This window comes from Diadema antillarum, unplaced genomic scaffold (assembly GCF_040938485.1).
Source record: "Diadema antillarum isolate AM-2024a unplaced genomic scaffold, OU_Dant_1.0 seq00001664_RagTag, whole genome shotgun sequence".
Lineage (NCBI taxonomy): Eukaryota > Metazoa > Echinodermata > Echinoidea > Diadematoida > Diadematidae > Diadema > Diadema antillarum.
The window spans coordinates 106,598-130,052 of record NW_027272363.1 but is presented as its reverse complement, the minus strand read 5'-3'; the positions used below and the strand labels follow the sequence as shown (position 1 = coordinate 130,052).

The following is a 23,455-nucleotide window of genomic DNA, read 5'->3' as shown; positions in this document are numbered from 1 at the left end:
TTCAGAGATGAGTAATGACAATGGGAAGGATAACAATTGTGGAAGAGCTCCATAAATCAATACATATCCAATGGCAAATGGAGATGGAATCAAGATTCAAGAATATGTGTAATTCAAGTTCATTATTATATCAGTTCTTGTGTGTTCACAAAAAGAGGAACACAGTTCGAACATGCACACCAAATCTTACATCGTACATTTACATCTATAGAGTGCGGACGGAACATATACAAGAGAAAGAATAACATTCTCAAATTAATATATCAAGCATAACTACATGTATGTATATGACCACACAAAGATGTTGCTGCATACAGGTTTTAAATATGCATGAAGCTTGAGAGTGCTGCAACACCCATATGCTCAGATAAAAACTTGATGTATATCATACAAAAGAGAAGAGGTACTGCATGTACATGTAGTTACACTATTCACAGGACAGTAGAGAAAAAGCACGAGAGAGAGAGGGAAATGGGTGTCTAAAATAGGTCGATGTAAGGAGTGCCAAGCCAATTAAGTCTCTAATAGAAGTCATACATATATAAGGAAACAAATTAATCACAACATAAATGATCATGCTCATGTTAACCAATAATTAGCATCTAAAAATGTGTGTAGAAAGCCCATAATATCAGCCTTTCGCCCCGAAGGCTTGTATTATGAGAAAAGAGAAATTTTGGCCGACCCCCCCCCCCTCCCTGTGAATCCTTAATCCACCAGTACTATAAACACATTCTGAGAATGTGTTTTAGTACATGTACTAGCAAATTCACAAGAGGGTTGGGGAAATTCAGCCAAAATTGTGTGTGGCTAAAATAATTAAAAAGAAAGGTCATCAGCAAAACTACGGGGTGGATGCAGACGAATTTTCATGTGATGACTAAAAAATATGCAGCTAAAGGAAAAAAAAAAGACGGCGGAGAGGGGCCAAGGCTAATTTGACTCCCCTCCCCCCCCCCCCACCAAAAAACAAACAAACAAACAAACACCACTGTTTTACAGCACCTTTAAAGGACTCTTAATTTTTTGTTTGTTCAAAAACAAACGTCTTTTCCATATTGTAGGCGAAATGTAGACCGATACAGTGTATAAAGTGTACATCCCAAGCTATTAAAGAAAAAAAAACAGATTATGAATATCATTTAAAGTAAGAATTTCAGTGTGTTTAATCATCTTTAGTTGAGTTGCAAATGACATGTACATATTTAATAAGAGCAGTAAACTTCGAAGCGCCCCCAAGCCCTTCTATACTTAATTATTCATGTGTAAAGGTAGCGCCAGGGCACTCTGGTGGTCTAGTGGTTATGACGCTGGTCTAGTAATCCAGAGGTCGTGGGTTCGAATCCTGCTTGGGCTGCCTGTGATTTTTTTTTTCACAGCAGCCTACAAACTGCACACTGCAGTTGCGTGCGTTACTACGGATGGAGACAAATGAATAATCTATTATTTTAATATACGATGTTTGACATCCTTATTGCAATCACTTTCTTTAATTGTAAATTTAGAGACATAATGAATTATTATTAAAAGAAATCAAATTTCTGTATTTTGTTGTGAGTTTGCATGGGAACATACACGTATCATAATTTACAATTTTAGTTATATAAAGAACATCTTATAACAGAACTGTCTAGTGATGGTTGAATAATTATGTCAAATTGTTATAAGTCCTATCATTTACATGGAGTGCATGTTCCCATGTTTATAAGAATCATACGTGACACATTCAAAGTGGGTTGAAGACAACAAAATAATAAATAAAAGAATAAAGGAGAATAGAACTTAATCTGATTACAGCATCATCTAAATATTGCCAATGTGCACTTAGAAATCTATCAAGATTTATCACAAGGTTATGATTACCACACAAAACCTTCAAGATTTATTATCATGAAATACATACCAATGAACACTTAAAAAAATCTAACGTTCCACATCCACATGAAGCTTTCCTTGATATAAATGTCTCTCTGTAGTGTTATTAAAGTGTAGCAAAATTGTAATTACGACATCACAGAATGGAATGCATCGTTTTCACCTTCAATCTTAGGATCTCCTTTCATGTTTCCACTTTACAATCACATTTCACTGTAGATATACCGTCCTTATGTTGTCGCCCTTCATCCCAATTTCTCCCTTCTATCCTATCTGTAGATTGTCTTCTTTCCTAAGCCATTGTATTCACATTCCTTGATGATCAGCACGATGCTGTACTTTTTTCTTCTTCTCTGAAACAGTCCAGCTCTTCGCTACTGCATGGCATCAGTCATCTGAAAGAAAAGACAGAAATTAAGAACTTTCGATTAAAATCAAACATCATGATACAAGATACAACTTTCATTTTGAGAAAAAGAAATCAGCCAACTAAACTGTAGTTGAAATTATTTTGCTCTATTTATATTAAACATAAAACAAAACGGTATACAGGATCAAAGAATGTCAAAAAAAATACTGCTGTTTTTGATGCATATTCAAATTGTCTCGCCTTTTACATACTTTAATGATGCAAGATCTTATGTCTAGCACTTAGTAAGTCTCATGTAGAATTTAAATTATTATTCACATGAATAAATCTGCATGTCCTTGTAAACAAGGCATTGCTTTGAAAAAGCTGAATATCACTAATTGCATTTGGGAAAGAGTCTACGACAATCAAACTTGTTTATTATCAGAGACTTTAACATCTTAATAAGACCTAGACTCTACATTACCATTGTATTCACATCCGTTGGTGATGTACACGACCCTGTACTTTTCCTTTTCTTTTCTGAGACAGTCCAGTTCTTCGCTACTACATGGCACCAGTCATCTGAAAGAAAAGAAAGAAATTAAGAACTTTTGATTAAAATCAAACATCATGGCACAAGATACAACTTTAATTTTGAGAAGAAAAAAAAATCAGCCAACAAAACTGAAGTTGAAATTATTTTGCTCTATTTATATTAAACATAAAACAAAATGGTAGGCCTATGCAGGATCAAAGAATGTCAAAAAATGCTGCTGTTCGTACTGTATTTGATGCATATTCAAATTGCCTCTTCATTTACACATTTTACTGATGCAAGATATTATGTTTAGCACTTGGTATGTCTCATGTAGAAATTGAATTATCATTCACATGAATATAAATCTACATGTATTTGTAAACAAGGCATTGCATTGAAATAGCTGAATATTACTACATGTACCTGCATTTGGGAAACAGTCTATGACAATCAAACCTGTTTCTTATCAGAGACTGTAACATCTTAATTAGACCTAGACTCTACATTATCATTCAGCTTTTAAAGGTATTAACCATTCACCTATAAAACACTGGCATTGTCATGTGCATCATATTTCTTTGATACTGCACATATTTTCATGAAGTCTGCACAAGAATGCAAATGAAACACGTCTGCTGTTTGGTATTTATGAAAAAAAAAATCACTAACCCGAAGTCCTTGGCCTTAGAAATAACATGTGGCGAGTTTAGTAGGAATTGACGTTAAATTCTTAAAATAGAATAAGAATAGATCTACTAAGTAGGCCTTTGCCTCATGAATGTCTGGTCTAATTATAGACTAAGTGAAGTCTAGACCTTTCACTTTTAAGTTACCAGTGGTTCACAAAATTTATATTATAGATCTAGACTACATCTAGATCTAGACATCTAATACTATTAGATCTTGGCAACTTTTGTCTTTGTGACACGAAATTAACACGTCACGGATGATATTGCGGCGATATCCAACAGGATGACAGTACCACTATTACTGACTCAGTAAGTTGACATAGATAACTAACATCAACTTGTTAACGTACGTTAGAGATGGCACCATATACAAAAGCCGGTGACACTGACACTGACAGATCTAACGACTACGTTAGACTAACGTTAAAGAGTTAGACTCGCCATCTCAGTAAGTCGGCCAAAGACAAAGTCAATACAGGGCTAAGTCAGTGTTACTGTTATGTTAGGCCTAACAAATGTTAACGGTTACTCGGTTAGGTTAGGTTTACCAGGACTCAAGAGTCCTGGTTAAATCAGTCGAGGGACATTTCTTAGAAGTCCTTCGATTCCAAGAATAAAAAGGGTGAAAGAACAAAGGGAAAAAAGGAAAGAAGAAAGGACAAAAGATTATGTATGGATGCTGTGGAAATCGACAGCGCTACTGTATCACTATCAATCACGCATGAATATGTAAACGCCATTTGGTTGGGCCGCATTCACAAGTTTTAGGGAAAAAAAGTCCCACCGCTGTGCTTCAAAGGTACTCCACTCGAACTAACATTAGACATAATGTCACGTATCTACACACAGTACGGTACTAGGGCTGAATTCACAAGTATACTATAACACTGCACTGTACAGGAAAGCCACCTAACCTGTAGAGTACTACTCGTAGTGTTTAGCGTTAGGTAGTATCACTAGACCACATACTGTCATAGATGACATCTACACCAACGCTGCACACTGGCACTGGTCCGACGGTCCCTGACCAGGAAAAATCACTGTTGGACACTGACCAGTAACTTTTTCAGGAATGGACCAGTAAAGATTGGGGGAAAAAATGGGTGGACTCTACCTACTATTACCACTAGTCTAGATGTAGATCTAGAGCTAGACTACCGTGTACCGGTATGGCTCTGAACTGTGTTAATTTGACTTGGTCTTAGACTTCAGCTGATCTTAGTTTTAGTAACTGGTACCGGTATTACAAGTAAAGTCTTAACTTAGACTTAATAGTTAGACTTGAAAGTAAAAGTCTAAAATGTCTAACTTTATTCTTTACTCTTCCTTTGAGTTTTACTGTTAGACTTTTTATTATTTTTTTTGTTTAGTACGCCTACTTTGTCAATCTCATGATTTCATTTTCAACTCAAAAGTCAAGGCTTTTAGTGTCTTCGAGACTTTGAAATCTTGCAATCTGCATGTCTTGCACACAGACGTTACGACTACAGTACTCAGTAGTCTCAGAAGTAACGACATAAGTTGAAAAGAAACAATAAATAATATGATTTGGGATCTAATTTGAAATTGGATGGCGTTTACAGACTAGGCTTCATAAGCATCACGCGATTGAATACATGGGACTACACACTACCGCAATTAATGGTTATGGTAGTCCAACTGAAACTGTTATTTTGAGCATGATTTTAATAGGATTATAGCTTACCATTCACTTCACTCGTGGACAGTGGGCTGGCTTAGGCCGTCATTCATCTTTCAGAAGGTTTGGTTCTCACTCTGAGATCTGGATTAGGGCCAAAACCTAATTCTAGGCCAGTAAGTTGAACAAAGCTCAAAATAATGCAACTGCGACGGTTCGTGAAACCCGCATTGCTCTTCACCGTAGCAATTCGGGTTTCACGAACCGGCGTATCTTTCCTGCGTCGGTTCGTGAAACCCCTTTTTCTCAATTTCTCGATATTTCGAGTACCGTCGTTTTTTTCTTTCTTTGATAAAATTAAGAATAATTAATTTTGTGATCTAAAATTTTGGGATTTGGTAGAGTTTTGAAAGCACTTTCATTTGGTACCAATATCTCGATTTTGAAAATTTTGACCAAAATCGAAATAGCGTCAGTTCGTGAAAACACCGACGATTTATAAGTAAGATACTTGAGAGAAAGTCATGAATGTGTGTAGATATGCATTTATAAATGTACAAAGTCATGTTCCATTGTAGTGCGATATTTTGGAAATGGCATATGATAAAAATGTAGTTCCGCCCTCCACCCTATATCGCACTCATTTCCTCATTATTTCACGCCCTCTTCCTCATTTGCTATACACAGATAAACCGTGCACCATTCCTACCTACTCCTATCCTTTGTTGAGTTCCTGTGCGCCGGGCGATAGCATAAGCTGTGACCAGACGTGTTCGTTTTCGTGCAGAACAGAAACAGCAGAATTCCAGTTGGTAGGAAGGGAGCAAGTGCAGTGCTGTAGCGATGGAAGTTTTACACCCCACGTGCCATCATGCCAAGGTACACATTGCCAGCTTGAGTCATGTACATAGGAATTAATATGGTGTCCTTCACTTTTTGCAGGACAAAATGACTTTAATTGTAGGCTGACTTGTTCAGAACATTGCCGGATGGTTGAATATTTGCTCTATTCACTTTAGGCCAACAGACTTAGTATGATGATCTACCAAAATAGTCTGAAAGAGTTATTGTAAATTTAGTTTGCTTTTTTAAGTGCTGATAAGGGAAAAAACACAGTTAACTCAGATTAAGAAGCGAAACCCCATAAATCATCCATGAATCCATCTTTACAGAATGAACGTGAGTGTTCCGTGCATTTGAAGGCATTGTGGATAGCAATGTATTGCTGAAAGCAAAGAATAACGTTGATTTATAAATATTCCCACCGCCCCTATACTTTCTTAATGTGACAGGCTGCATATCCTTAATTTCTAATTGTCTATTTGCCTCCCAGATGTCCTGCACTGTTTGCGTTTAGTAACTGCATGGTTTTAATTATAAGTCTCTTTTTAACTTTGTCGGCACCTTCATTAAAGTCGGCATCCTATACTCAAACTACGTATGTCAATGGTCGGTTTGAAATGAATGTCCTAGGCAGGAACGGCGCAGTGTTTTCAAAAGTGTGGGGGCCCACTTCCGGGTTTCATGAGCTAACAAAGTGATGACATCTTATGTATTCCTTTGTATGGTGCACAAAAAGTGTGGGGGCCCGAGCCCCCACGGCCCCCACGGCTGCGCCGGCCCTGCTAGGAGAATTAAATTTACTCCCTATGGATACGTTTTCCATCTGTGTGTCTATTCTGAACAAGTCGTATGCCATTTTTTCTTCGTGTTGACTCGCGCCTCATCTCAGCTGATTCCTGCCTTGTGAGTACGTCGTCGATGACGGAGCACCTCATTGTGAGAAAGGGCAACTGCGCAGCCGGCCAACGGGTCGAAGTCGATATCGGATGTGAATTCTCCTGCGACGTCGGTTACCGCCTTTCAGGCAGTGCCGTTTCGACGTGCGGTCGAGATGGAACATTTTCTCCTCCATTTCCAACCTGCATAGGTATATCATATAGACACCTGTTTGCAATCACTATAGTTTCATAGATGTTATGATAATACATTAATATGCTGTAATGGGATAAGGCTATGTTTTAAAAAAAAATGAAATTTCGGTAGAAATTCGGCACACGTGATCGTTGTACAAATGGTAATGGCACTCTAAATGAGTATGAGTTGAAAATTACCAAATCATGTTGTACATAATTTTACAATAGTAAACGAGCATTCATTTTGTACCACTGACTTACACTGTTAGAACGCTGTGTAAAATTTCGTTGTTTAAAATATTGTTGTTTAAAATTCTAAACAATGTTGTTTAAATATAGAAAATTGGAGCTTGATTGCCTTAAACAGCGGTTGTTTAAAAGCAATTCGGAATGATTGTCCAAACAATTAAACATCGTTGTTTAGAAATTGATGGGAAAAAGTCATGTGATAGTCATGAACCAATCAGCGGGCCTGCATGTATCCTTCGTCGCAATCGCGATCGCCGCCGGGCGGCCACCGCGCCTCACACACACACGTACATCACACGTTTATGTACGTATAGCTATACAGTCAGTGTAGCGCGGTTATTCATCATGATGGACGGCGGTGACGATGACTGCAATGCAGCTACTATATGGAGTCACGAACATTCTCAGCAAATGGGGTCTAGCTATAGAAGAACTTTGCCAGTCATTCCAAGGTATTTATTTATTTAACTGATAGTTACATATCGCTTCATGCCCATCTGTAATTTGCATGATGTAAGCTAGTCACGGCTCACGCTTTGGGTTCTTGGCCGGGCTGCGCTACGCCTCGCCTTCATGCATGTAATGTAGATCTAACAAACTGTTAATGTAAACGTTAATGTTTAAGTTAGGTCGTCTGTATCGGTACGTACATTATGTTTTTCAACCAACTCGTGCTTGTATAAACAATTGCATAATTCAATCCTTACATACATTTTCAAAACTTCACATAAAATACGAATTTGTTTTACAGAAACTAATCATCTAAATCAGCAAATCGCAAATCAGCAAATCGCAAATTCATTTTTCCCAAGAACTGTAACGTGTTAAAAGAATGGAACGATCTCCCCTCTAACGTTACTGTAGTCTCTGCAAACATAATTGATGCTTTTAAGCGCAAACTATTCAACCAACTAACCACAAACCCAGTTAACCGAAAGTAATGACCACTCAAAGCCACACCTCCAGTTCAAATTCCCTAGTGGAATGTTCCGGAGGCTACCAGTACCAATCCAAGATCCAAGATCCAAGCGTACGGAATATTCTCATTGTTGACACAGTACAGCAGCCTATTCGTTGTACACACTCCAGTATTCTAAGTTGTAACAGGCACCGTATCTCATCATGCACAATAGGTGCAGTGTCCGAGCTCGATGATGTAGAAATCTAACATTCTAGTTAGTTAGGCATAGGTTCTAACGTGACGGTTAGGGCCTAGCTAGGTCATGCTAGGGCCTAGTCAAGGGCTAGGGCCTATATTTTAGACTGCTATACCGTGCTAACTAAGTTCAATTACACAATGACCTGTCTCGATCATTTCCTACCTCATGATTTAGAACTTATGCCATGGTCGGCTGTATGATAGCCCTACGACCACCCTCTTGTAATAAACCGACCGTGTATTAATTGGCGCACTGAACACATAGTACGCACTTCACTGCACGCAAAGCACATAAAGATGGATTGGCTTTGACTGTTGATGAGGATGGTGTGGGAAAAGGTGAAAATTCACCGTTCATTAACAAAGTTAATGCCTGGTTTTAATCAAGGACAAAATTTCGAATGAATATTTTCACCGAATCATAATGTAATGTCTATGGAAGTTTCTAAAAAGCTTCGTACAACACGGTGTTCAATACAACTCGGTTTGCGTGCATTGTCAATGCAAAAACAGCGGTCGATCTCAATAAGGAGCGTTACCGCGGGGAGCTGAAATGAGGCCTCGCAAGTTCGACGGCGATATTTTTGCACTGAAACTTCGAATCGAAAAGGGAACAAAGGCATTTGATAGCCTATATAGCTCTGGATTTTCTCAATCACGTAGGCCAAGTTTTTTGCATGAATTTCAGTGTTAAATATTCTTATCAAGCAAATAAACATTAGGCGGGCGATGAGTAGTAGGTCCAACCGTACAATTAAAATCTACTGTAAACATAACGAACCCCCTAAAATCCAATACTAAAATGCAAGTTAAGTTCTGCTACTTTAGCTGGAGCAATTCATTCTTTACTGAGCATCATTGCCATCAATGATGCTCGATGAATTAAGGTCTACGTAAACTTCCAGTAGAAAAAAAAGGCCTAGAACCCCTATAGAAAATGAAGATAAAGACAGAAAACAGATTGTGGTGTTTTTAACGCACAATATAGTCTATGCACCACACGTAAACTTAATGCCTGTAGTAATAATATACCACCTCAGTAGAGTTCTATTTGTTTCCTGTAGGTAGGTGGTTTGGAACCAATTTTTGGCACTTTTGTCACTTTCGAATAAGTTTCTATGCAAAGATTAGGAGCTTTCTTCTCAGTCTGTCAAGATTTCCATGCCAAACGAAGCACATTGTGCAAATTCACACAAACTTGTGAGAAAAATGTTTATAATGAACATATTTGCAGAAGCTAATGATCATGCATAATTCACTCCATTTATGTTTTTGTTATTAACTTGAGTATTATATTTTTTTTCCCCATTTGGTTTATAGCATTCTTTCTGGGCCACCCTTAATATGATTACAAATGCAATCTTGTTCCCTAATTTGTACAGATCAAGCAAGACTTCAGCCAGGAGATCATGGCTGAAGACAGGATGTTTGCAGCATGGCCATGTATGCTGACAAAGTACTCTAGTATGGGGAATCAAGATGTCCATCGTAGCAAACGCTGCTTCTTCGTCACACGGGTGACACCGATGGCCTTTCCCAAGGTACATTTTAAATAGTATTGCTCTGTGTAGAGATTCTAATCTACAGCCCCAGTACTACTCTTTCCTATTTTGCATTTGAGTTGAGGTGAATGTATTAACAACATTAACAAAATACTTACAGTATGTACATGACTATAAAAACAAAAATTGTTAGACCGAGAAATTCATTCAATGCTTGTTAATTAATATCTAAGACTTTTTCAAAAACCTGCAAAAACTGAAGTGGATCTGTAATTTCAAAGCCAATATCAAAGAGATCATCCGGGCTCTTGATGACTCTGCTTTGTCCATCATTCAACTTGCATGTCATGTTCCCGTATTTGGTTTTGTTGCCGATTCGACATCATGAGCTTCCTTGGCATTTATCATGCACTGATCGAGTGACACATTGCATGCCTTTAGATCTTCATTGATGTACACACTTTTCATGTTCTCTTTTCCTTTCAGACTAGAATGCCCAGAATACAGTTTGTTCCTTTTGTTTGCAATAAAGTGGACTTTGATCTGCCTGCTCTTTCCTTCTTGCCTTTTCCCCAAGATGATGACAAGATCATGAAGATGAGATGTCCTCTTTCCAAATGTCTAAGCCAACTTCCTTGGCAACATTTGACTCGCCCTCAGTAAGCACTTCCTCTGTCTCCTCAGCCCCCTCTGGCAGGCCAGTCAGGCAGAGATTGTCCCTCCTTAGCTCATGTTGGACCTCGTCCTGCTGGAACTGAATCCTCAAGAGATGACATATGGATTCAGAACATCTTTAATTGTGCTCATACAAGCTTCTTTCGCTCCTTGTATCACATGGGGTAGTGCAGCTTTAATGACTGTAACTACAGCTTGGACAGTTATTTGAGAGAGGCTGTCTCCTGCCCCTCTCTCACATTATAGCACCCCACGGCCACACAGTTCATGTACACTGAAATTTCTGGACGGTTTGTCCTTGCCTCCTTCATCTACCATTCCCCTTTTCTTCTCCGCTGCCTGATCAACTCACATGATAATCAAGCTTTTGTCATTATAGGATAACATTAACAGAGAAGTCTTTTATGAACTATTAAAATTTTTGCATTCTTTCTCCTACTACTTGGAATAAAAATCACTGGACCTTGAACATCCCTTGCTCTTGCTAATCTAATTAAGATATATGCATATTAACTGATCTTGCTTTATGCAATGCCAGAATATGACATGAAACTCCTGCAAAAGCCCAAATGTCATTCATATTGCAATAGTCTTTGTTAAGCACTTAACAGTAGTGCAAGATTATTCTTATTAAGGCACTGGCTGTCAACACCATTCAACATTCTTTCATCCAAGTTCATGGTAACTCTGATTGCTGCTTTGTAGAATAGCATGATGATTATTACAGCATTATAATTCTAATGCTTGGCCTTACAAGTTTGGCTCTACTAATCCACAATTACTTGCCCGTCTTGGTAGTAAATGCCATTGCCAGAATCAGTCCCTCATTCAAAATGTGTAGTATTTTCTACAATACCCTCCAAACAACTTTGAAACTGCCCCTCCCCCCCCCCCCCCACACACACACACACACATACACACAGTTAGTAATCCTGGTTGCAATCAAGTACAATATAAGTACATAAGCTAGCATCTGAATATGAGCTGATACTTGTCAGCATTTCTCTTTATCAGCCTTGATTGTGTTAATATTTTTAAAGGGTATATTTGTACTTATCATTCAAAATACTCCCCCTGTGTCATACATTTTGCTCCACAGAGGAAAAAGAGACGCTTGCATTCAGCGTGCTGCCGCTAGTTTGCCGAGGCTGGACTGCGAGGGTGTGGGGCAAGTGCTCCTTTCAGGAGTCGTTGGAGTTATTCTGCGACTTTCAACCTGTAAGTACCTAACTGTTCGGAGGCTAATCTTCTAAAACAAGTGATGTGTTGCCCTCTTATTAAAATGATGAGATGGACTTTGACATTGCAATACAAAATATAGAAATCATCAAGCTGTGGTCCATAGTTACAGAAATTCCCAGTTTATGCTGTTTCAGTTGTTAGTTTAGTCCATGGATTCTACATATTTATGCAAATTTACTATGTTGCTAATGTATGCTGTGAATCACAATAATTTTTTTTTATGAAAAAAAAATCTTATATTACATAGTCAACATACATATTTACTTTATTTTGTGCCTGACTGCTCAATCACACACTTGTCCAATATCAATTTGTCCTTTTCATTTTGATAGAAAGGGGAAAAAATTCGCATGAAATGCAAAATTGGTCCCAAATGTCGCCAATAAGGAATATTCCATTCATTAATAAATATTGCACTTGACCTATGGTATCATTATATTCAGGAAGATGCTGGAAATATATCACCTACCACTCATATACATCCAATGTGATACAGGGTGTCCCCCCCCCCCCCATACCAAAAAGAAAAAAGACCTCGCATACTCCTTAATGTTCCTACAATGTAAGTGGACAAAATTGTTATACGACTAGTATTGGAAAGAGTAACTTACCCAAAATAATGAAATGCAATTCAGAAGTAGTTTTTGCTTGATAATACTTTTTGCCTGGGCTTGCCAGCAATAAAATTAATTACCTTTCAGAAGTTCCCATAGGCCACACAGTTGAAAATTCATTCTGCCAGGTCATGGTTAGCCCTTGCAAGAATAGAAAATGTAATACATGGATCTTTTATACTACATAAAATACCCAATTTAGGGTATATGTTTGCAAATGAAATGTTGCAGAATTTGGCCAGGCAATTTATTATGAACTCTACCTTGAACATTGGAAAAGTGTGGGAAATATATCTATTCTGATGGACTTTATTATACCAATGCCTCAACCCAACACTTTTGCGTAGATTATTTCAAGATTTTATTGAGATGTATATGCATGTTTCTTTTCCACTTCCATTTGATTTTACAGGAGGGCACAGACCTGGCTTTCTACACTGGACAAATTGACAGGAAGCAGAGACCACAGCCCTTCATCTTGCTGATGGGAGGATCCTGGAAGAAGCCACTGCAAACCTTTGTCATTCGGAAGTTTTCGCTACACGACGCGAAGACCGAGAATACGAGGAAGCGATCACTTGTGGCAGTCCCCGTACTCTGACTCCCGTCCCCATATCTATGCAGTTTCGCTTTCCTGTACAGGATGGAGGCGTGGGGACAAGATCGCTGATTGGATGGCTGACTGGCTGGCTCACTCCTGCCCAGCATCAGGACCGAACGCTATTTTGGCCAAGTACCGTACTCGTTTTCCCCCGGACGGGACGTTCCTCAGATTTGATCATGTGCAGAAGCAAATTTCGCACACGACACGCTCAACTCCCGGCCGTGTTGTGCTTGCGAAAACTCCCTATTGTAGAGAGACAGGGATTCTTGTTTCCAACTTTGACAAAGGCTGTGGACTGTGCATTCAAAGTGCATTATGTCCTAGATGTAGATTACCAGGCTCAATGTTTTGCTGCCTGGCAGTTCTTGGAGACAGTTGTGTACAAAATGCCTGGTAAAGTGACGTCCAATTCTGTGAGAGAGATCAGGACATAGCCTACCTGAACTCTTCAAATCAGGAAGATTAGATGCGTAGAATGAGATTTTCATGGTCATCAGAAGTTTAATTGACAAAGTTGACTTTTAGGTCATGCGTCAAAGCAAAGGTTTGGTATCTATGTTTTATTTGTTCATAACTCAATAAGTAATGGATACCTGTCACATGGAAAGATCAAAGGTCATGAGAAGATTGTTCTATTAGTGGGTAATGTTGGCCCTTGAAAACTTGCGATAAAGATGGGCTAGAAATGAATTAAACAGGGTATTTTGCATAGTAATGATTTAATGAAATATTGGGCAAGATCTTCACAGGTTTATACTGAAGCATGACAGTCAATTTTCAGAAATATAGCAATTGTGAAATTAAAACCTCATATCTGTTGAGCATAATGGAGGTGACACTCTGTACTGAATGTGGCCTTCATAAAATTCAAGATGAACTGTTTCGTAGAATGTATATTTCCATTATGAATTTATTTCATTGTATATAGAGTAATCTTCATTACTGCCATCTCTATCACAGGAGTGACAGAGATGATCTTTGCTGGACAGATGTGCTGTACTTGGCACATCCCAGTTATGAAGAAAAAAAACTATGTGTTGGTAGCAGGTATGACTTCTCAAATTACACCAGTAAACAGGAGTAAATTTCATTATAATTACAATGTACTGTATATGTTATTTGGTCTGTTCAGATATGCTGAATATAGGTATGGAGTAGAATTTTCACAAGAGATAAAACTTATTTCTTAATGTGAATGGTTTCTCCATCTGCAGTATATTTACAGTCATCATTGTACTGTCAAGGAAATATAATCCAATAACCCCTGACTTACTATTGCAGATGTTCCCCAAAAGCATTGCAACTGAAATGATTCAAAATGTTGTTACATCAAATTAAACATTGTTAAAAAATGATGTAGTTAATAGAGAAGCTGTGTAGTGCAATACCTTCAGTAATATTTTCTTAGTGGGACAACAAAGTACAGTATTGGGACAGAAAAGCAAATCCTTAGAGGGCGATTCCCTTATGCTTCGCTTATGAGATTTCCAAGCGCATGTAATAGTGACAAACACTTCAAGAACAAAGTCAGTGGTTCTAAGAAAATCAGATAATTATTCCAGGAAATAGACTCATTCAAGATTTATCTTGTCTTGTCAGGGTATGATCACGATAAAACTGGATAATGTGTCTGTAAGGTGTGCATTGGACTGTAAAAGCATTCTGAAAAATTACATTCTCTGTGTACTGTTCATTCAGTTAGCCCTTTTGGACCCATCTGAGGGCAACTGATGGTCCCCATGCACCCACACAATATGAGAAATGAAGCAACAAAATATTCAATGTGGCACAGGTATAGATAATCTCAAGCTGAACACTTCCATGTTATGCATAATAATTAATTCTTTAATAATTGCATGTTTCAAATTCAATTTGCCATTGCAATTTAGTTGAAATATTGTGAAATGTGATTTTTACGGCATTAAGCGCCCCATTTGTATGTAAGTGGAATCAAAATGTACATTTGACAATACACTAAGCTTTAGATGAGTCGAGGTCAATTCAGCTGGGAAATCACTTAATCAAGCATAACAAAAGCTCGTGATTTTTTCCTCTGCAGTCAAACTGCATATTTTTACTAAATCCGCGCAATCCGCACACATTTTTCTCGGTTCTCGAGAACTTCGACTTATCAAAGGTTAACTGTATAAGAAGAATTGTTACTCTGTATATATTCTGAAAATGGATGAGATAATTCTTTATTGGCTCAATTTGTTATTTGTAATAAGTTTGCACATCGATGGACATATTGACCGATTGAAGGTTTTCTAATGATACGATGTCAGTGATATAGACAGTGAAAATGTGCTGAAATATATAATTGGCCAAAAAAATAAACATTTGTGTTATTGTGCTTATATACAAGTGAGTTGTACAGTAATATGTGGTTAAGAACTGTATAAATTCTAAACATGACTATTTAATATTTGCTTTAAACAACCCAGTTGTATAACATTACTTTTAAACAACCCTGTTGTATAAAATGACTTTTAAACAACAGTTGTTTTAAACAACTTTTTTTTAAACAACTTTTTTTTAAACAACTCAGTTGTATAAAATTACATTTAAACAACAGTTGTTTAGACTTTTAAACAACTTTTTTTTAAACAACCCAGTTGTATAAAATGACTTTTAAACAACAGTTGTTTAAATTTTTAAACAACTTTTTTTAAACAACCCAGTTGTTTAAATTTCTTTTAAACAACAGTTGTTTAGAATTTTTAAACAACAAAGGGTTAAAAGTTTAAACAACTACGTGTTGTTTAATTTTTAAACAACAGTTGAGCGATTCACCGGTTAACTTGTGGTTGTTTAAAATTTTAAACAACCTTGTTGATTTTTTTCTAACAGTGTAGATTTCATGGTTCAAAGATCACAGAGATAATGCCTTCTTGGAGCACTTATCAGAAAACCTCTCAATCCAAGTTTCGCTATTTCGTTTAATAAAGTACGTAGACCAGTTACGTGTGGAACGTTGTTTCTCCTGCAGCTTTGTCGGGGTTCTTGAATGAGGCTTTGCCTCACGTAGTGCATGTCGATGTTTTCTTGTGTTCGACCTGTTACTTTTCTCCCCGATCTGCCCTTGTTAAATTTTTTGCTTGTACCCGTTTCCCTGTATGAGCACATTTCTGACAATGTCTGAGTATTGTCGCCTTGCATGATGCTCGTTGATTAAAGGACAAGTTCACCTTTATAAACATAAGGATTGAGAGAATGTAGCAATATTAGTAGAACACATCATTGAAAGTTTGAGGAAAATCAGACAATCCGTTCAAAAGTTAAGTATTTTTAAAATTTTTGTGCATCAACCGCTGGATGAGAAGACTACTGCAGTGTATGAATAACTTGCGTACAACAATATAAGGAAAATATAAAGAGAATTTCACAAAATTCCATCTTTTGAAAAAAGTACACATTCCCCTGACTCGTTACCGACAAATGTTATGGGCAATATTATTCCCCCTGCCTTTAGAAAGAGGCAAGTCAAGAGCTCTTTTATTGTGCGAAAAAAGTGAAAATATGTTGAATTTTCTTTTACATTTTCTTTATACTGTTGTACGCATATGACTCACAAGCTGTAGTAGTCTCCTCATCCAGCGGTTCCAACACAAAAATTTTAAAAATTCATAACTTTTGCATCGATTGTCCAATTTTCCTTAAACTTTCACTGATGTGTTCTACTAATATTGTTGCATTCTCTCAATCCTTATGTTTATGAAGGTGAACTTGTCCTTTAACTTGAATAGATAACAAATTTTGTTAGCTGAACCTGACTTCACATACTACTTTGAATACAAAACTTGGATGGAACGGTTTCCTGATGTGTAATGAAAAAATGCTCACATCTTTGTGATTATTAGACCATATCTCATAAAATTGTATCCATTGGTAGAAAATTAATTCTAGTTTACGGTAGTGAAGATTCAAACAATATCATGCTGTAATCTTAATATTATACTCATCTAAAGTGTCATTATCATTTCTTATGGGACATGCTGTATGATGTCTTGTTGTGCAAGATACCTGAGTGTTAAGAAATCTCTTTGCAAATTATGAAAAAAAAATAAGTTGATTAAGCTGTTCCTTCAGTATTTTAACATTTTCATCGGAATCTCAGACGTATGATCGCTATCATGATACTGTATTATGTTACTAGCAAGGCACTTGTAAGTGTCATAATATCTGTTGCCATGGCTACCGCACTTCTGATACAAATCATACAAAAATGTGGGTTGACCTAATTCCCTAAGTTTTCGAGCATTGGACTTCAATTTTGGCACATGTAATAGCTCTATTATGTAGATGTTCATCTATCATCAATGTCAAACATTGTGCTCCCTTTAAGGCATTTTTTTTAATAGATAGTATACAAATTGCCAGTGAATTTAGGAAACCCGTTACTTTCTGAACTTTTGACTGGAAAATTAAATCTCACATGCACGAAACACATCTTTTGTCTGTTTCAACAATTTGTTGCCATGACAACGTCATCTTTTTAATGAAAATACGAATGCACAAAACTGTTGTGGAGCTCCCTATAACTCCCTCACTTTGTTTTTATCTTTTTGCATTTGACTGCAAAAATTTGGCACAATCGACCAATATGATCAGATGTTTCGATGTGCAAAACACTTTTGTCAATATTGAAGAATGCATTGCCATGGGAACAGCATTGTTGTTTTTTTTTTACAAAAAGCCTACAAAAAGTTGAAGATTTGGCTAACTTCCTCAGCTTTGGGCATTTGACTATAGATTTGGAACATGGGACCACTATTGTGTAGTTTTGAGATGTGCAAAACACATCTTTTGTCAATTTTGAACAATGTGTTGTCGTGGGAAACATTATTTTGGTAATGGAAATAATACAAAAATATTATGGATAGAGTTATTGATATTAATTAAGTTTTTGAGCATTTGACATGAGATATGGAACATGTGACAGTTATAAAATTTAGATGAGCAAACTTCATTTTTTTCAATTCGTTGCCATGACAACGGCATTTTGAATGAAAAAAAGTATAAAATGTTGTGAATGGGCTTATACCCCTCAGTTTTTCATCATTTGACTTGAAATTTAGTACATGAGACCAATATCATTTGTAGATGAACAAAACGGTTCCAATCATAGCATAGCGAGGGAAAAGATCCATGTGTTACTATAAAATATGATGATGGTAAATAAGGGGAGGATACCAATAATTTTGATGATGCAAATAGGCCCTATCCAATGTTTTCATCACCACTTGGCAAATACGTCACATGCAAGCCTCATCCACTCCAAGACAGTCGACCAGTAGTCATGTGAGTTCGTCTGCCCCACCCAAGCACGTGACTGACCTTCCAACCACGGAAAGCAACTTTGTGTCACTCGGGACAGAGAAGAAGGACGACGTGCCTAGCACTCAACGAGGTTTGTGATTTTGTTGTCTTTACTTTCTCCTTCGAAATAAGCACACAGGGGGAAAATTCGTCTAGTTTTCGTATAATTGAGATAATTTCCTTCAAAAGATAGCAGAGAAAACGAAACATACAACAGAAAGCACATTAAGTTGGAACTTTTAAGTGTCATTGCCGTTTTGGTACTTGATTGTTTTATAGTCATCTTCTTGTAGTGACATGTGCCACTCTGTATTTAACTGCTAACTTAAAAAAAAAATACCGTGAGAGGAATACACTTACACTCCTAAAATACGTGTAGAACGGAAAAGATCGGACATAGTTGGTAATTCAACCCACCCCCTTCCTTCCAAAAAGGCCTTGATAAATGTGTTTTACGTAGATGCCATGATCATGCTCTGATCATGAAGAGGATAAACATGATAGATGCTGTGCACTGTATGGGATCAAATCATTTCATAGCATGTCTAACCTGCGTAACTCTCTTATTTGATGTAGTGAAACGTTATTTTTTTTTCTTTTTTGATCATACAACTAATTTCAATATCGAGTTGTACAACGTTGCATTTCGCTTGATGCAATGTATAATTATATTGTTTTGTCTGTATCAATTTGATACTCGAATTGTGTAACATATGGCTGATATAATGCAGAGAAAGGATTGAGTGCTTTAGTACAGTATGTTTTCGTAGACCAAATATCATTTCTGAACGGAGATATTTGACCAATTCCGCAGTGAGAAGAACAAAGAACTAATTACTGAACAGATGATAAAATCTACCGAAGACTTGTTTTTCAGGAGTCATTGTGACCACGCCACTCGTATTACTATCCCATTTGTCATCTTCTTTATTATCCACTTGTTACGATCCTGACAAATTATCCCTGTGAACATTTTGCACCATCCATCTTGAATCTCATTTGATGAGATCTTTGGAACAGAAACCTGCTCGTTGTAAGTGTGATAACCCTGAATGGAACATCGATGAAGCATATTTGAGTCGCTTATTTAACCAAAACAAGCGTATATATAGGAATATTATGACAAATTCCATACCCACTCGTCCTTGCAACACCTTTCAGCGGAAGCAAAATACCCAACAGTTTGGCGGTGAAATAGAATTTTTAAAAAAATCAGGACGCGGAAGTGCATTGATTGAACTGTAATTTTCTTTTTTTTTAAGCTGTCACAAAATCATTCCGCGTAGTCCAGTCCTGAAGATTTTTGTCACAAATCGTCAGAACTAGACTACGGGTAGTATGTTTATTCATACCTTATATTTGCTTTTTCAGATCGGGGGGGGGGGGGAATCCGGTAGAACCAAAGGTTATCGAGAAAAGAAATAACCAGCAAGACTTCGAGTGTATAATTATTTTACATTTAAAATAATTCAATCTGTTTGGAGGGGAAAAAGGAAACATTGGCCATGTGTGGATGGAGGATACTGAATTATGTGTCTGCCAATTGGGAAGGGAAAACAGTACTATGGCGACATGTAAAAACAATATCTGCATAATTGATGATTTGTAGCACATTGCCCTGTGCACAAGTAGTCCATATTAAAATCACTTTTAATTAAATTTCTGTTATTTCTTACTGCATTCGGACGGAGTGGGGGGCTGGAGTAGCATGATTAACGCTTATACAAAATTGTCTCATAAAACTCAAAGCGTGTCAAAATGTGAACAAATGAAATGCCTCGTTATTCGCTTTCCTTTTTAGGTCAATCATGGCTGCCATATTTGGCATTTCTATCTCTGGCCTTTCTCGTGATACCGGTGGTAATATACGTCAGGAAGAGATTGCGCGTGGCCTCGGTAAGCATAAACGGCATAGCTACCCTCTTTGGCAAGGTCTTTTTCCATCAGGTTTCACGCACACTGTAAAAAAAAAATACTTAAGAAATTTCAACAAAGTAATGTCTGAACCCAGCTGCACAGCAATTGACTGCATTTTTAATTTTACAGTAAATTATTGCAGGTCCTTTCGGCAGTAATATACTGTACATTCGGAATACTGGTAACCTTGCATGCTACAGCCGTATACTTTGTGTCTTACATGGACTTTTACCACTTGTAATGATAGTATCATTGCATGAAAATTTGTTTTAATTTGAATCTAATTTCTAACCTAATTGGTTGTAAGGTAGATGTCACGAATATAACCCCTCCCCCCCCCCCCTTTCTAGTACAATGAATGAATGGGAGCAAATATTGGCATGTCTATCAAATCTAAAGTGATAAGACCTTTTCAAAATTAGTATATACCTTTCGATGACCTGATGCTTCGGACTGGTACTCGTTGACTTGTTGAAAATAGACATGCAGCTCGATATATGGCACCTCCTATCATTTTACTGTTGGAAGGGAATCCGCTATCAGATACAAAATATTTTGAAAGAACGTGTGTACTATGTCCTTACTCTGCTAAGCAGTTTGTTTTTTTGTTTGTTGGTGATTTTTTTTTCCATGAAGTTACTGATAGATGTTTTGCACGTATTGAATGTTTTCGTTGTTGTTGTTTTTATTGTTACTTGACCCTTGTCACTTACTCTGTTACCGTATGCAGTCTGTTTGAATTTCTGCTCTTTTTATGTTGGTAACAGATTTTCAGCAGAAAAGCTTTGCTGAAGCAAATTGCCGTGACTAAATAAAATTAACTTAAACTGAATTCTCGCTATCGCCAATGACGTAAAAAGTACCCGGATGTGGCTTTTTCGTCAAGATGTAGTGCACTTGGTAGCAAGGGCACTTCCTGCGCGGAGCATAATTTGCACAACGCTAGCGTGCGCGTACGTGTACCTTACCTATAGCGCAGTGCCGACCACGGATACTAGTGCAGTAGGCCGCTGTCATACTGCCCGAGCCGGCGAGTGGCCAGGCCTGTCATACTCGTACACTGTATAGTCCCCTTGCGGCCGGCCTTGCATATAGCATGCACCACTCACTGCACAGTACGCATGGCCGCAGCACATAAGCTAACACATACCGGTACGGCGTACATCACAGATCAGTCATCTCTGCATGATACGCTGAAAATATCCTGGAAAATATTCACCCACCTGGATATACAGTATATCGTCATGGAATGCCCATCTTTTTTTTCTTCTTTTTTTTGTTCTCTGTCGAAATGTCGCGAACACAATCGGGAACGAACAGTGATCTCGAACTTATCCTGTCTCCGAAGCAATTTCTTCCAAGTAAGTACGTACAATGTACGTAGGCACTAGGCCTACTACTACCTAGTGCTACTATAATACTACCACTACTAGTAAGTCGCGCGTGCACGTACTGCGCTGTGGAGTCACCCGCAAACTTCACCCACGCGGCCACGTCACGTCTCGCATGCCAGTAAGGGTCCTATTTCTGCAGATTTTTTTCATTTATTGTCGTGCGAACAACACATGGCAGCTTCGCAGCAACAACCAATAGTCGTATTAACAGCAATTTCTTAAGAATGGAGAAATTTCAAATCATATTAAAGCTGTAATTCAAGTCGAGAAAACCGGAAGTACACGTAGAATACAGTCGGTTGTGTGTGTAAATAGCATTAGTCACGTATCACGCGCGTACGAACGGAAGTGACTTTGCTACCGGACTATCCCATAATGCACCGTAAATGACGCTTAAATCAACATCCGGGTACTTTTTACGTCATTGGCGATAGCGAGAATTGAAAACATATTGACTATTAGAACGCTCTTTTGCTCCCCTGCGAAGATTTAAACAAACCATTTCGTTACCCAAACAGCAGGCATGCATTAAGATGATCACAGATCCTCGTGAAAAGGAAACAGTGCCACACAAAGAATAGCAATACATAAATTGATTAGATATGAGAATGTTCTACCTGTTTTTTCTCTTTGTTTATGAGTTAGTCACCTAATTTTATGCTTCTTCCTGAACAAAAATAAAGGCAAACCTCAGTGAATTTGAAAGCAAAGAACAAACCATATTGGTTGTTCAGTTCGGTTCAGTTTGAGTAACTTCAGGTTTTGTTTTGGTTTTCTTTTCTTTTTTATTAACTATGAATTGAAAATTTATGTTGACACTATTTTGTATCTTTCCTTAAAGGATTACCGACTACTGGAAAACTCCGATCTCGAATTATCAAGTGAGTATATTGTGTTTCTACTGATACTTCTGTTTTATATGCATGTAATAACAACACTGATATCAACAATACTGGAAAAAGAAATAAGCAACTTTGCATATACGTATACTATGAGACAGCATGTGACCGTGCGTCACAAAACCAAGAAATAGTCGCACCACTGTGAGGATTCAAAACAGGTGAAATGGTTCGACCAAGTCACTCTTGAATTTTTTATATTTACTGAAAGAGCTATTCGCCTTCTGCATTGTTCTTACGTTTGGGATCATAAAAAAATTGTTTTCAGCAATTTTTTCTTCATCTTTTGTTTTTGTAGAGTAGTGTGATCAAATATGTCTAATAGGCCTCGTTTTATGGTTCTCTTAAAATCTTTTACAAACTCTTCTCTTTCAACTCTAATAACTTTTGAAAGGATAATGCTATTGTCTTGAAAGTTTCCATTAATCATCGGCAGAATGTGTTAATAGAGACTGCCTAGTTGCAGCTTAATCATTTACCACACAGCTAGAAAAGCTTGGTAAAGATTAAACGCTTGAATAGACCCTGTACTTCAGAGCAAAAATTTTTTCCAGTTCACACTTTTCCAAAGTGTGTGCTTTCTTTCCAATAGTTAAATAGGTTAAAAGAGTCCATTTGAATTGAGTAAAACTAAAGCTTCCGTTCATTCAGAATCTGCCCCTAACTAAAATTCCGTATATCTGGCGACTTTTTGTTGGTTTTGTGATGCAAGGTCACAACTATAGTGAATTTGGATTTTTTTAGTGACAATAGAAATATTGATATTTTCATCTTTTTAGCCGTCCTGAATTATTTGAATTTTTTCGGGGGGGAGGAGGGAATAATAATTCTCGATGGAATATAGTGAAATTCAGTGCATTGCATGTTGTCAT

General features: G+C 37.4%; 1 protein-coding gene and 1 long non-coding RNA gene across 2 annotated transcripts in view; one reads left to right on the top strand and one right to left on the bottom strand.

Annotated features, from left to right (window-relative positions):
• The window catches only part of LOC139711515 (uncharacterized), a 189,851-nt gene that overhangs the window by 109,063 nt on the left and 57,333 nt on the right, over nt 1–23,455 (top strand). The gene's annotated exons all lie outside the window — the stretch shown is intronic.
• On the bottom strand, nt 964–5,485 carry LOC139711500 (uncharacterized). Its single transcript, XR_011709525.1, has 3 exons — nt 5,160–5,485; nt 2,712–2,809; nt 964–2,270 (listed from the first exon to the last, which is right to left on the bottom strand). It is a non-coding gene; the product is annotated as an uncharacterized lncRNA (long non-coding RNA).